Consider the following 14326-nt stretch of genomic DNA (forward strand, 5'->3'; position numbering starts at 1 on the left):
CAAAATTCAAGCTGAAGGAGCGGGATTCTTATTCCAGTTTATATCTGGCATGCAGGAGCCCCCTCCTGCTTTGCCAGTGCCTGTTAGATCGGGGGCCAGTCATCCTAAGCGGCGTATCCGCCCCCCCCTGAATGTTTCAACCCCAGCCATCACCTTCCTGCTAGGCCCGGCTTTCATAAGATGGCGATACCCCATGTGGGACACTTTTTTGCAGCCTAGGTGCGCAAAGGGGCCCAAATTCCAATGAGTACCTTTTAGGAGGGCATTTTTTAGACATTTGGATTCAAGACTTCTTCTCACGCTTTAGGGCCCCTAAAATGCCAGGGTGGTGTAAATACCCCACATGTGACCCCATTTTGGAAAGAAGACACCCCAAGGTATTCCGTGAGGGGCATGGCGAGTTCATAGAAGATTTTTTTTTTTGGCACAAGTTAGCGGAAATAGATTTTTTATTTTTCTCACAAAGTCTCCTTATATTGAACATGCAGGTAATGAGAATTTTTTTTTTCCGTTCAGCCCCTGGGCTGAAAGAAAAAATGAACGGCATAGATTTCTTCATTCGCGTCGATTAATGTGGATGAAAAAATCTCTGTAAAAAAATGTGCAAAAAAATAAAAAGGAGGGGAAAGGCGTATGCCAGGACATAGGAGCTCCACCCAACATCCAAACCCACTCAGCCCGTATGTCCTGGCAAACCCGATTTCTCCATTCACATGAATCGATGTGGATGAATAAATCATTGCCAGAATTATTTTTTTATTTTTTTTTATATACAAAGTGTTTGCCAAAGCATATGAACACCGTCCCTCAGCTCATAAGCCTCGGCAAACGTATCTTTTTTACTGCAGAGGAGAAATCTCGTCTTGTAGTGCCGCATACACCGACTTTTGTGTAATCTGACAGCAACGCAATGCTTCTGTCAGAATGCACATCAGTGCTGCAGCAGGTTGATCGGTTGGTCCACCTAGAAGGTAAAAAAACAAAACCACACAAAAAATAACAGGCCGCAACGCAATGCATTTATTAACATTAACGTTATATAACATTTGAAACAGAACATTAACTTTTATCAACTTTATTGAATTTTTGAAACATTAACTTTTTTGCTTACCTGTGATTTTATTTATTTTTTACCTTTATAGGACAAACCTCTCCTTCCCCATGGGACAATGTGCAAAGCGCAAATCGCCCAGAGATGTGGCGAAGTACATTATGCACTTTGTCCCAGGTGAAAGGAGAGGTTTGCAGCAGCTCTGTGTGAAAGGGCCCTAAAACCCCTGTGTGCCTGTCCTGTGTCACGCAATCCCTATACTAAGTGTACCTGTGTGTGGTACTTCCGGAAACACTCCCCTTAGCATAGGGCAGGGTGGTCAGGACAGAAATAGCGGGTGTCACGCCTTATTCCACTCCTGCTACAGACACATCTTTTTCAGGGTGGCGCTTGGTTTGAAGTACCAGCAACGACATTGGGGAAATGTCGCTCGTGTAGACGGCTCATTACACTAGTGGTTGAGGCCACGGAACCTCATAGATACAGGAGGTTCTCGATGATCTCTTCCTGAAATTTGAGGAAGGATCCTGTTCTACCAGCCTTACTGTAGAGAACAAAACTATTGTACATAGCCAATTGAATTAGGTATACAGACACCTTCTTATACCAGCGTCTGGTCCTGTGGGAGAGTAAATAAGGAGCCAACATCTGGTCATTGTAGTCCACCCCTCCCATGAGAAAATTATAGTTGTTGACACAGAGCAGCTTTTCAATGACACTGGTTGCCCGTTCAATTTGGATTGTCGTGTCTGCGTGGATAGAGGAGAGCATGTAAACGTCACGCTTGACTCTCCATTTCACCGCGAGCAGTTCTTCGTTACACAAGGCAGCCCTCTCCCCCTTGCAAGACGGGTGGTAACAAGCCGCTGGGGGAAGCCCTGGGGACTAGGTTGCGCGGTGCCACAGCAGCCAATCTGTTCTAGAAACAAATGTCTGAAGAGGGGCACACTTGTGTAGAAATTGTTCACATAAAGGTGGTACCCCTTGCCAAATAAGGGTGACACCAAGTCCCAGACTGTCTTCCCACTGCTCCCCAGGTAGTCAGGGCAACCGACCGGCTCCAGGTTCTAATCTTTACCCTCATAGACACGAAATTTGTGCGTATAGCCTGTGGCCCTTTCACAGAGCTTATACAATTTGACCCCATATCGGGCGTGCTTGCTTGGGATGTATTGTTTAAAGCCAAGGCGCCCAGTAAAATGTATCAGGGACTCTTCTATGCAGATGTTTTGCTCAGGGGTATACAAATCTGCAAATTTGGTGTTAAAGTGGTCTATGAGTGGCCGAATTTTGTGGAGCTGGTCAAAAGCTGGGTGGCCTCTGGGACGAGAGGTGCTATTATCACTAAAGTGCAGGAAACGCAGGATGGTCTCAAATCGTGTCCTGGACATGGCAGCAGAGAACATGGGCATGTGATGAATTGGGTACGTGGACCAGTATGACCGCAATTCATGCTTTTTTGTCAGGCCCATGTTGAGGAGAAGGCCCAGAAAAGTTTAAATTCGGAAACTTGGACGGGTTTCCACCAGAAAGACTGGGCATAAAAGCTTCCCGGGTTGGCGGCTATAAATTGAGTGGCATAGCGGTTTGTTTCTGCCATGACTAAGTCAAAGAGCTCCGCAGTGAAGAACAGCTCAAAAAACCCCAATGCCGATCCGATCTGAGCTGTCTCAACCCGAACTCCAGACTGGGCGGTGAAAGGGGGAACTACTGGTGCGGCTGAAGATGGGGGCTGCCAATCAGGGTTTGCCAGCACCTCAGGGACCCTAGGGGCTCTACAGGCCTGTCTGTGCGGTGGCTGCAACGGGAGAACTACTGCACGTGCCACCGTACTAGCTTCAACTGCCCTTCTGGTGCTCGCCACTTCACCATGTTCTACAGCAGTGCTGGTACTATGTCCAGGATGGGCTGCGCTGCTGGTGAATGCCTCACCACGTAATACAACAGTGCCAGCCCCACTCTGCTGCCCTTGAAGCGGATCCTGCGCAACCTGTGGTCTAACAACACGGGGCCGGGTACGCCTGGTGGTATCAGGGACCTCAACCTCATCGTCCGAACTTTGGGTCAAACTGCCACTGCTTTCTATAGGTTCGTATTCTGACCCGCTGGATTTGTCAGATGAGGGCTCCCATTCCTCATCCGACTGGGTCAGAAGCCTGTAGGCCTCTTCAGAAGAATACCCCTTACTTGCCATTTGGTCAACTAAATTTAGGGGGTATTCCCTGAGACTACCCAAGAAAAAAAGCAAGCCTGTCTTACAAATGGGAGGCTAGCAAAGTACAGGAAGCCGCTGCGATTGATAAAAAATATCAAAGCAGATTTTTTTATCGCCGCAGCATTTGTGTAGTAATTGTGCAGTGATAAAAAAAGTATACATTTTTGTCACTGCGGCGGGGCGGGCATGGGTGAACGCACGTATGGGTGACCAATCAGGCCTGATCGGGCAAACACTGCGTTTTGAGTGGAGGGCGAGCTAAGGTGACACTAATACTATTATAGATCTGACTGTGATCAGTTCTGATCACTTACAGATACTATAAAAGTACCAATGCTGATTAGCGATACGCTAATCAGCAGATCAGTGACTGTGGTGAGGTGGGTACCTACCAAAGGGGCCTAAACTAACCTAAACCTAACAGTCAATACTGGTAAAAAAAAAGTGACAGTTTACACTGATCACTTTTTTCCCTTTCACTAATGATTGACAGGGGTGATCAAGGGGTTAATTGGGGTGATGGGGGGTGATCTGGGACTAAATGTGTTGTGCTTGGTGTACTCACAGTGATCTGTGCTCTCTACTGGGACCAACCGACGAAAAGAAACCAGCAGAGAGCACAGAAGCCATTTAACACATTATATTTATAAATATAATGTGTTAAATGGCTTGTGATTCAATTTTTTAAAAGTCACCAACCTGCCAGCGGTGATCATTGGCTGGCAGGATGGTGACGAACTTCTCCTGTGACTTTTCCCGACCCGCACTGTGCATGTGCGGGGCGGCTTTGCGTGTCATCTCGCGTCTCGCGAGATGATGCGTCTATGAGGAACAACCGGACACCCCGCAGGACGCATCCCTGTGTTAGGCGGTCGGGAGGCGGTTAAATGGAGGAATAGAAAAATATATATAAGAAATTCCACCACTCTTTTTTGTGATTTCTATGTTAGTCTTTGTACCATCTGGTACAAATAACATATTTAAGATGTATTCCCATTGCAATACCCACTGTATGAAGCAGCCAGAGGTATCAAGGGTTAGAGAAGTAGCCAAGCAAAGTTGTGCTATGCCATTTCAACAGCTTCTATAGAAGTAAATGTGGCTTATGGAATCAGTATAGCATAGTAAGCTAGGAAAACAGCATATCTTGCCAGTTTTTGTAACCCTGGTCACCTTTGGCCCTCCAAGCTGCCAGTATTCCAATCTTAACCATGAATGGCTGAGTGTTAGTATGAGTAGAATAATACTAGATATACTGTAAATATTTTATTATATATGTGTTGCTGCATTATGAGAGACAGCCCAGAACCATTATTAATGTACAAATTTGATGACATTTATATAATGCTTTTTTGGAAGAAGAATGTGAAAGCAATAATTCCTCCAATGCTTTTTTTTTTTTTACTTTTCTTTATATGCCGTTTATATAATACTGTAGGTTTTCTTTATTCTGTGCACTGTTTTAGTCAGGTGATTGCTTGCATAATGTAATGGACTACGTTGTATTCTCAGCACACTTTCTAATAGACATCAATAAGTCATCCCCAGAAACAAGATACTTATGTCAATGTTGCTAATGTAACACAAATATTTGAACAATTTTAACAATTGAAGTTTTTAGACAAAAAAGTTGGAAAGTGAATGCTGCTTATTGGGAGTCCAAGGACTAAACATTTTAGACAGATTTATTATTACTAAAGTCAGAAAATTTTAGTTTTTATTCAAATTGATGCCTGCTCTTATCATGTCATTCACTTGTTTTGAACAATTAGTGATAGTATGATGGTGTTTTTTTTTTTTATATAAATGTGGGTCTTACATAAAAAAAATATATATATATTAAGACAAGAACTAGAGTTCTTACCCAGCTCATTTTTTAAGTAGTTTGACCAACATAGGACTGGGTGTAAAAATGGATAAAAAGTAGTCATGAGTGAGCATGCTCGGCCAAATATCTGTTTGAGTCTCCTATTGAGTCTCCTCCCCGCACGTTTTGAGGGTTTTAAGCAGCCAATAAAGGTGCAGGTAAGTACTGCCATCACTGTAATGCCAGGTGGCATCACAGTGATTGGCTGGCCAGAACGAGTCATCGGGTGCTACATAGCACCCGATGATGCATGTTCAGCTCAGACATAGACAGGGAGAGCAGAGCATATGGTGCACACAGAGGCCGTGGCCCTGGGCGCAATGAAACTGTGTCTGCTGCCAGTGCACCAGAAAAAAATACAAATAATCCACTGTACCCAGCTTCATGTCCAACTTAGCGATCAGTTGGTCGGTTGGATTTCTGAAGATAATACTTCCAGTCAGTTAAGCACCAGCCTCTCTTCGACCAAGTCTAGTCTCTGTAGCCGAGAGTCTGGTCAACCGAATCCTCACTCTGATCATCCTTCCTCCCACCATGGAGAAGCTTGCCAAATGAATGATCCCACACTTAGATATTCCGAGGAGCTATTTCCAGCACCACTATTGCGTTTGGCCCTCTCGCCCAGCACGCTTGAAGAGAGACCTAAGATATTGTGGCCTGATTCCCAACCTCTTGAGTCTTTACAGTCTCAAGAAGATGACGGTGGTGAACGGCAATCATTCGTTCACGAGGTGGATGATAATGAGATACAGTTGTCAATCACTGAGGTTGTGGTTAGGTCAAGTCAGGAGGATGAGCAGAGTGACGAAGTGGAAGAGGAGGTTGTGGACGATGAGCAAGAAGAGGCAGTGGAAGAGGCAGTGGGTTTGCAAAAGGGAGAAGTCGGCCTACACCAAAGAGACCCGCAACCTTTACATCACACACTCCCATACATAAATATACCTTGCCATGGGGTAGGTGCTCCGCAGTATGGCACTTTTTTGAGGAAAGTGCAGACGACAAGAGAGTGGTAGTATTCAACCTGTGCCGTACCAAAATGAGCCGGGGGGTAAACACTAGCAACCTCACCACCACCAGCATGATCCGCCACATGGCATCCAAGCACCCTAATAAGTGGGCTGAACGCCTGGGTCCACAATCTGGGTCTGCGGGTCACACCACTGCCTCCTTTTCCCCTCTGCTATTCCCTGCTGGCCAATCCCTTGTCGAAGGCACAGGCCCGGATGCCCTTCACCCAGCACCTGGACCTTCGCATGAACCATCAGCAACAATGTTCACTTCCCTGTCCCAGCGCAGCATCCAAATGTCCATAACACAGTTATTTGAACGGAAGCGCAAATACCCACCCACTGGCCATAGCACTAAATGCTCAACTTTCCAAATTACTTGCCCTTGAAATGTTGCCATTTTGGCTTGTGGACACTAAGGCCTTCCACAGTCTGATGTCGGCGGCCGTCCCTCGGTATGCAGTCCCTAGCCACCACTATTTTTCATGGTGTGTCATGCACACCTTACACAAAGCATGTGTCCCAGAACATCACTCGTTCCCTGACCAATGCACTTACTGGGAAGGTCCACTTCACTGCAAACACATGGACAAGTGCTGGTGGCCAGGGATGCTGCATTTCCCTGACCACACACTGGGTGAATGTTGTGGAGGCCGGGAGTGTGTCGTACCCTGGGATGGCACAGGTGCTACCCACACCCAGGATTGCAGGCCCTAAGTCCATCAGGGTCTCCGCCAGCAGCTATGTTACTGGCTCCAACCCCCACTTCTCCTCCTCTGCCGCCTCCTCCTCCACTTCCTCCTCCAGCAGCAGTCAGCCATCAGTCACTAACTGGAAGCAGTGTAGCACTGCTGTGGATAAGCGTCAACAGGCCGTGCTGAAGCTGATCTGGTTAGGGGACAAACAGCACACCGCCGCAGAGCTGTGGCAGGGTATAAGGGACCAGACCGAGCTGTAGCTCTCGTCACTCAACCTACAGCCAGGCATGGTTTTGTGTGATAATGGCCATAACTTGGTGGCAGCTTTGGAGCTTGGCAAACTGACACACATACCATGCCTAGCCCACGTCCTAAACCTAGTGATTCAGCGGTTTATCAAAACCTACCCCAATTTGCCAGAGCTACTAGTGAAGGTGCGTCGCAATGCTGACAGGTTGACTCAGATAAAAATGAACAAGGCCTGGATTGCCCCTGACTTCTCAACTCCACCAGAGGAGAGCTAATGATGAACATAAAGGCAATTTCAATCTATCATTTATAATATACTCAGTGTACTGTAGTGTATTCCCATGCACCTTTTCCACACAAAAAAACTGCATGCACTCGCATATAATGTTTTAGAGCATCATTTCAACAGCATGCACTCGCATATAATGTTTTAGAGCGTCAGCTCACCTGAAGGCACTCACAAATAATGTTTTAGAGCATCAGCTGAACAACTTCCACTTGAAAATAATGTTTTAGAGCGACAGCTGTACAGCATGCATTTGCATATAATGTTTTAGAGCGTCATTTGAACAGCATGCACTCGCATATAATGTTTTAGAGCATCAGCTCACCTGAAGGCATTTGCAAATAATGTTTTAGAGCGTCAGCTGAACAACATGCACCTGAAAATAATGTTTTGGAGCATCAGCTGTACAGTTTGCACTCGCATATAATGTTTTAGAGCTTCAGCTCACCTCCAGGCACTCGCATATAATGTTTTAGAGCATTAGCTGAACAGCATGCACTTGCATATAATGTTCTAGAGCAGGGATGCTCAACCTGCGGCCCTCCAGCTGTTGTAAAACTACAACTCCCACGATGCCCTTCTGTAGGATGATAGCTGTAGGCTGTCAGGGAATTATGGGAGTTGTAGTTTTGCAACATCTGGAGGGCCGCAGGTTGAGCATGCCTGTTCTAGAGCGTCAGCTGAACAGCATGCACTCACAGATATTGTTTTAGAGCGTCAGCTGAACAGCATGCACTCACATATAATGTCTTAGAACGTCAGCTCACCTGCAGGCACTAGCATATAATGTTTTAGAGCGTCAGCTCCCCATCAGGCACTCACATATAATGTTTTAGAGGGTCAGCTCAGCAGCAGGCCCTCGCCCCTCAGGTTTTGGATGGTCAGATCAGCAAGCCCTCGCTCCAAATGTTTTTGAGGGTCACCAGCAGGCCACCAATCATAATTTTTCAAGGGTGTGTACAATGCCCTCCTTTATGTGTAATAAAGGGTGTTTTGGAGTGCCGGTTTCTTGTAATTTTTGGCAGCCCTTTCACTTAGTGCATAGGCTTTATGAGTGTAGGAGTCCCACTACCTGAACAATTGTACCACAATGTGAATGAGGCCCTCCTTTATGTTATATACAGGCTGTTTCGGAGTGCCTCTTGCTTGTAATTTTTTGCAGCACTTGTTTCCTAACAATTTTTCCTCTAAAATAAATTTTTGGGGGGGGTTTGTGCATATTTTTGTCAGTCTGTAAAAGTGGTGTACAACTCGGACAACACGGTTCCCAGCAGCGACCTGGGAGACCAAGATCCATCCAGACATCATCCCCATGCTGTTCGTAAATCCATTTTGGTGGTGTTTCTGTTCATTCCATTTTTAATCTAACTATCCATCTTCTATTTTAACTTCAGCTACCTGGAATAGAGTTATCAGATTCACTACCATACCAATAAAGAAAATTCTTTTGAACATGACAAATTGGTGAGTAGAAAACAAACACACACATACAGATACACACTGATATTTTTGCTAGTTCAGTGTTATGTTTTAGAAGTATAATAAATGTTTGTATAAACATAAATAAGGTTGTTAAGTGATAAAGCCATAAAATGTATCATTATGTTGGACATTTCCATATTTTGATGCATCCCTTTTAACTCAATTCACATTAAAAAATGACATCCTCTAGGAGAAAAATGTTTGCCATTTTATAAGCCTATTTTTTTGTCTTGTTCCCCTTTAAACCAAATTACATTCATCCATAATATAAATGATTTTGCCCTAAAATATGCATATTATTTATGTGAATAACTACCTTAGCTTTGTATTATTGGAAAACCATAACATTATACCAGACAGCCAATAAACTTGGCTGCTTCTTCTATAAAAGTACCTGCTGTTTAATTACCAGATATATATCTGAATTATTGCTCTAACAATAAAAACATTTCAAAATATTAAAATAAATAATGCAGATGTAGTGTAGACGGTTGACTGATCCTATTAATATGAAATTAGGTAGACAACATGTCTGTTTCATGACATAACACATGTTAAAGAACAGACCAGACATCACAATGGCTTAGAACAATGCAATTATACAGTATATATATTATTGTACAGCTGGGAAGATAGGCCCATTAAAATTAATAGATATGATTTAATGGTCAGAAGTTGTTCTGACCTTTTCCTGACGCTGTATGCATAACATTTTTCTTTTTAATCATCTGCATTTGCATAAAATCTATAACAATTTGGATTTATTTTCCTGAAAGCAGACGGTCTATCTCAGTAGGAACAATCTCATTGTTTGTGGTGCAGAACGATAGTAAGAACTGTCAACATTACGACAAAACTGCCCATTACTACAGTTTGTAAAATATGGCCCCAAATATTAGTTATAAATCAAAATCATGGCTTGTTCATAGTGTACAGTTTTGCATATGTTTTGTTTTGTTTTTTGCCATCATAATTAACATAGTATTTTATTTTAACATTTCCATTCTTTAAGCTTTCTTCTTAAACACATTCAATAACGTAAGCTGACTAACAAATGCAATATAATAGACATTTCTAATTATTATATTTTTATTTATTTACTTGGGTTGCATGATTTCATGTTTAAAAACAAATACAAAGCTGATCATAGCTACACTGCCATGAATAATATTGACCACCATTTAAGATTTCCAATATCTTTGCATATTTGCCAAAATAATTATTTCAGATCTTCAAACAAAACTAATGCACAATTAACCCTTTCAGTAACTTGCAATTTATTTATTTTTGCATTTTTGTTTTTGAATCCCTGCATTTGCGGAGCCATAACTTGTTTATGTTTCTGTTAACATAGCGGTATGAGGGCTTGTTTTTTTTGTGGGGCAAGTTGTACCTATTAACAACACCACTTACTATTGCATACATTTTAATGGAAAGGTGCAATTTGTCCCAATTGATGCCCATGAGCTGATTTGGGGGACTCTTGGTGCAGTAACCCACCCTCCGAGCCATGTGTGGACGATTGGCCTGATAACCATGGGAATGATCCCTGTTCCTCCTCCCTTTCCTCCTGTGTCACATCCTAATCCATCATCGCCTGAAGCATTTTTTTAAGGAGGCATAGAAGTGGAATAGTAACACTGATGACATTGTCATCAGTTTTGGCCATGTTGGTGGAGTACTCAAAACAGCGCAACACATCACACATGTCCCGCATGGAGGCCCACTCGGTGGTGGTGTTGTTCGGCAGAGCAACTCACCCTTGTGTGCTTCAGCTGAAACTCAACTATTGCTTTCTGCTGCTCGCACTGTCTCTCTAGCATGTGTAAGGTGTAGTTCCATCTTGTGAGAAATGTCACATATGAGGAAGTGTGAGGGAAGGCAGAAGTTATGCTGCAGGACAGGCAGGCAAGCAATAGTAAGGTGAAAATGCCGAAAGTGCGGACATACAGCCCGCACTTACTGCAGCAGCTCTGACATCTCAGGGTAATTTTTCAGAAACTTTTGCACCACCAAATTCAGAAAATGTGCGAGGCATGGGATGTGCTTCAAACGGGCTAGGCCTAGAGCTGCTACGAGACTTCACCCATTATTGCACACAACCAGGCTGGGCTTGAGGCTCAGTGGCACCAACCACTCATCGGTCTGTTCTTCAATGCCCTCCACAGCTCCTTGCAGGGTGTGGGGTTTCTCCATCAAACAGAGTAGTTTCAGAACTGCCTGCTGTTGTTTCCCAATGGCTGTGCTGAATTTGATGGTGCAGGTGTTACGCTGACAGGATGAAGAGGCAGTAGAGGAGGTGGTAGAGGAGGAAGTGGACTTGTTGAATGAGGCAAAAGGAGGCACCGAGAAATGTCCAGCAGTCCTCGGTGGCAGTAGGACATGAGCCACACCGCTTTCTGCTTAAGACCCAGCTGCCACTACATTTACATAGTGGGCAGTCATGGAGATATAACATCCCTGCCCGTGCTTACTGGTCCACGTATCGGTGGTTATGTGAACCTTAGCACTGAAGCACATCATACACCTAACTTGTTCGTGCAGGGCAGGTATGGCCCACCTGGAATAGTATTGGCGGCTGGGAACCACATACTGTAATAAAGTCACATCATTACGTTTTTAAAATTGTTAGTCTCCACCAGACGAAATGGCAGCATTTCAAAGGCCAGGAATTTTAAAATGCTGACATTCAAGGCCAGGGATGGCCCATGGTAGCAGAGTGATCAAAAAGGATAAGTGATTGTTGCATGACTTGAGGCTCAGACTGCTTGGCTGATGTGCAAGGGGTTGAGGTGGAAGACAGATGCCCATGGGCCGCCAGTGAAATTCTGCACTTTCGGCATGGGACCAGGTGGAAAATAATGTGCAGGAACTGGAGGCACTGTCAGTCATCAAATCTAATACCGCCTCTGGCCTCACCAGTGTGACGGAAGAAAATAAGTTTTTTTGCACCCCAAAAAATATATTTATGTCACCGACAGAAATAACAGACTGATTACCTATACTAGTGTTATGGATGCAAAGGAGGTGTTTGCACCCCCAAAAATGGCTTTATGTCACTGACAGAAATAACAGACCGATTAACGACTTCAAATCTTGGCCATTTCCCCCTTCCTGACCAGGCCTAATTTTGCAAATCTGACATGTCACGTTATGTGGTAATAACTTTGGAACACATTTACTTATTCAAGCTATTCTGAGAATGTTTGCTAGTGACACATTGTACCTCATGACAGTGCTAAATTTGAGTCAATATACAGTATAGACCAAAAGTTTGGACACACCTTCTCATTCAAAGAGTTTTCTTTATTTTCATGACTATGAAAATTGAAGATTTACACTGAAGGCATCAAAACTATGAATTAACACATGTGGAATTATATACATAACAAAAAAGTGTGAAACAACTGTAAATATATCATATTCTAGGTTCTTTAAAGTAGCCACATTTTGCTTTGATTACTGCTTTGCACACTCTTGGCATTCTCTTGATAAGCTTCAAGAGGTAGTCACCTGAAATGGTTTTCACTTCACAGGTGTGCCCTGTCAGGTTTAATAAGTGGGATTTCTTGCCTTATAAATGGGGTTGGGACCATCAGTTGCGTTGTGGAGAAGTCAGGTGGATACACAGCTGATAGTCCTACTGAATAGACTATTAGAATTTGTATTATTACAAGAAAAAAACAGCTAAGTAAAGAAAAACGAGTGGCCATCATCACTTTAAGAAATGAAGGTCAGTCAGTCCGAAAAATTGGGAAAACGTTGAAAGTGTCCCCAAGTGCAGTCACAAAAACCATCAAGCGCTACAAAGAAACTGGCTCACATGCGGACCGCCCCAGGAAAGGAAGACCAAGAGTCACCTCTGCTGCGGAGGATAAGTTCATCCGAGTCACCAGCCTCAGAAATCGCAGGTTAACAGCAGCTCAGATTAGAGACCAGGTCAATGTCACACAGAGTTCTAGCAGCAGACACATCTCTACAACAACTGTTAAGAGGAGACTGTGTGAATCAGGTCTTCATGGTAGAATATCTGCAAGGAAACCACTGCTAAGGACAGGCAACAAGCAGAGGAGACTTTCTTGGGCTAAAGTACACAAGGAATGGACATTAGACCAGTGGAAAGCTGTGCTTTGGTCTGATGAGTCCAAATTTGAGATCTTTGGTTCCAACCACCGTGTCTTTCTGCGATGCAGAAAAGGTGAATGGATGGAGTCTACATGCCTGGTTCCTACCGTGAAGCTTGGAGGAGGAGGTGTGATGGTGTGGGGGTGCTTTGCTGGTGACACTGTTGGGGATTTATTCAAAATTGAAGGCATATTGAACCAGCATGGCTACCACAGCATCTTGCAACGGCATGCTATTCCATCCGGTTTGTTTTTAGTTGGACCATCATTTATTTTTCAACAGGACAATGACCCCAAACACACCTCCAGGCTGTGTAAGGGCTATTTGACCATGAAGGAGAGTGATGGGGTGCTGCGCCAGATGACCTGGCCTCCACAGTCACCGGACCTGAACCCAATCAAGATGGTTTGGGGTGAGCTGGACCGCAGAGTGAAGGCAAAAGGTCCAACAAGTGCTAAGCATCTCTGGGAACTCCTTCAAGACTGTTGGAAGACCATTTCAGGTGACCACCTCTTGAAGCTCATCAAGAAGAGAATGCCAAGAGTGTGCAAAGCAGTAATCAAAGCAAAAGGTGGCTACTTTGAAGAACCTAGAATATGACATATTTCCAGTTGTTTCACACTTTTTTGTTCTGTATATAATTCCACATGTGTAAATTCATAGTTTTGATGCCTTCAGTGTGAATCTACAATTTTCATGAAAATAAAGAAAACTCTTTGAATGAGAAGGTGTGTCCAAACTTTTGGTCTGTACTGTATTTCACCTTTATTTATAAAAAAAAAAATAAAAATTACCAAAAAGTTTTCAAAATTCTCAATTTTAAAAACTTGTATTTCTCAGTTTTTAAAACAGAAAGTGATACCTCATAAAATATTTATTACTTAGCATTCCCCATTTATTTTGGCATCATTTTGAAAAAGCAATTTTTTTTTAGGATGTTAGAAGGTTTATAATTGTAGAAGCAATTCTTAAAATTTTTAAGAAAATTTCCAAAACCCACTTTTTAAGGACCAGTTCAGGTCTGAAGTCACTTTGTGGGGCTTACATAGTGGAAACCCCCCATAAATGACCCCATTATAGAAACTACACCCCTTAAGTTACTTAAAACTGATTTTACTAACTTTGTTAACCCTTTAAGCCCCTTTCACATGGGCGAGAATTCCATGCGGGTGCAATGCGTGAGATGAACCCATTGCACACGCACTGAATCCGGACTCATTCACTTCAATGGGGCTGTTCAGATGAGCAGTGATTTTTCACGCATTACTTGTGCGTTGCGTGAAAATCACAACATGTTCTATATTCTGTGTTTTTCACTCACAGCAGGCCCCATAGAAATGAATGGG

Source organism: Bufo gargarizans, chromosome 3 (genome assembly GCF_014858855.1).
Source record: "Bufo gargarizans isolate SCDJY-AF-19 chromosome 3, ASM1485885v1, whole genome shotgun sequence".
Classification (NCBI taxonomy): Eukaryota; Metazoa; Chordata; class Amphibia; order Anura; family Bufonidae; genus Bufo; species Bufo gargarizans.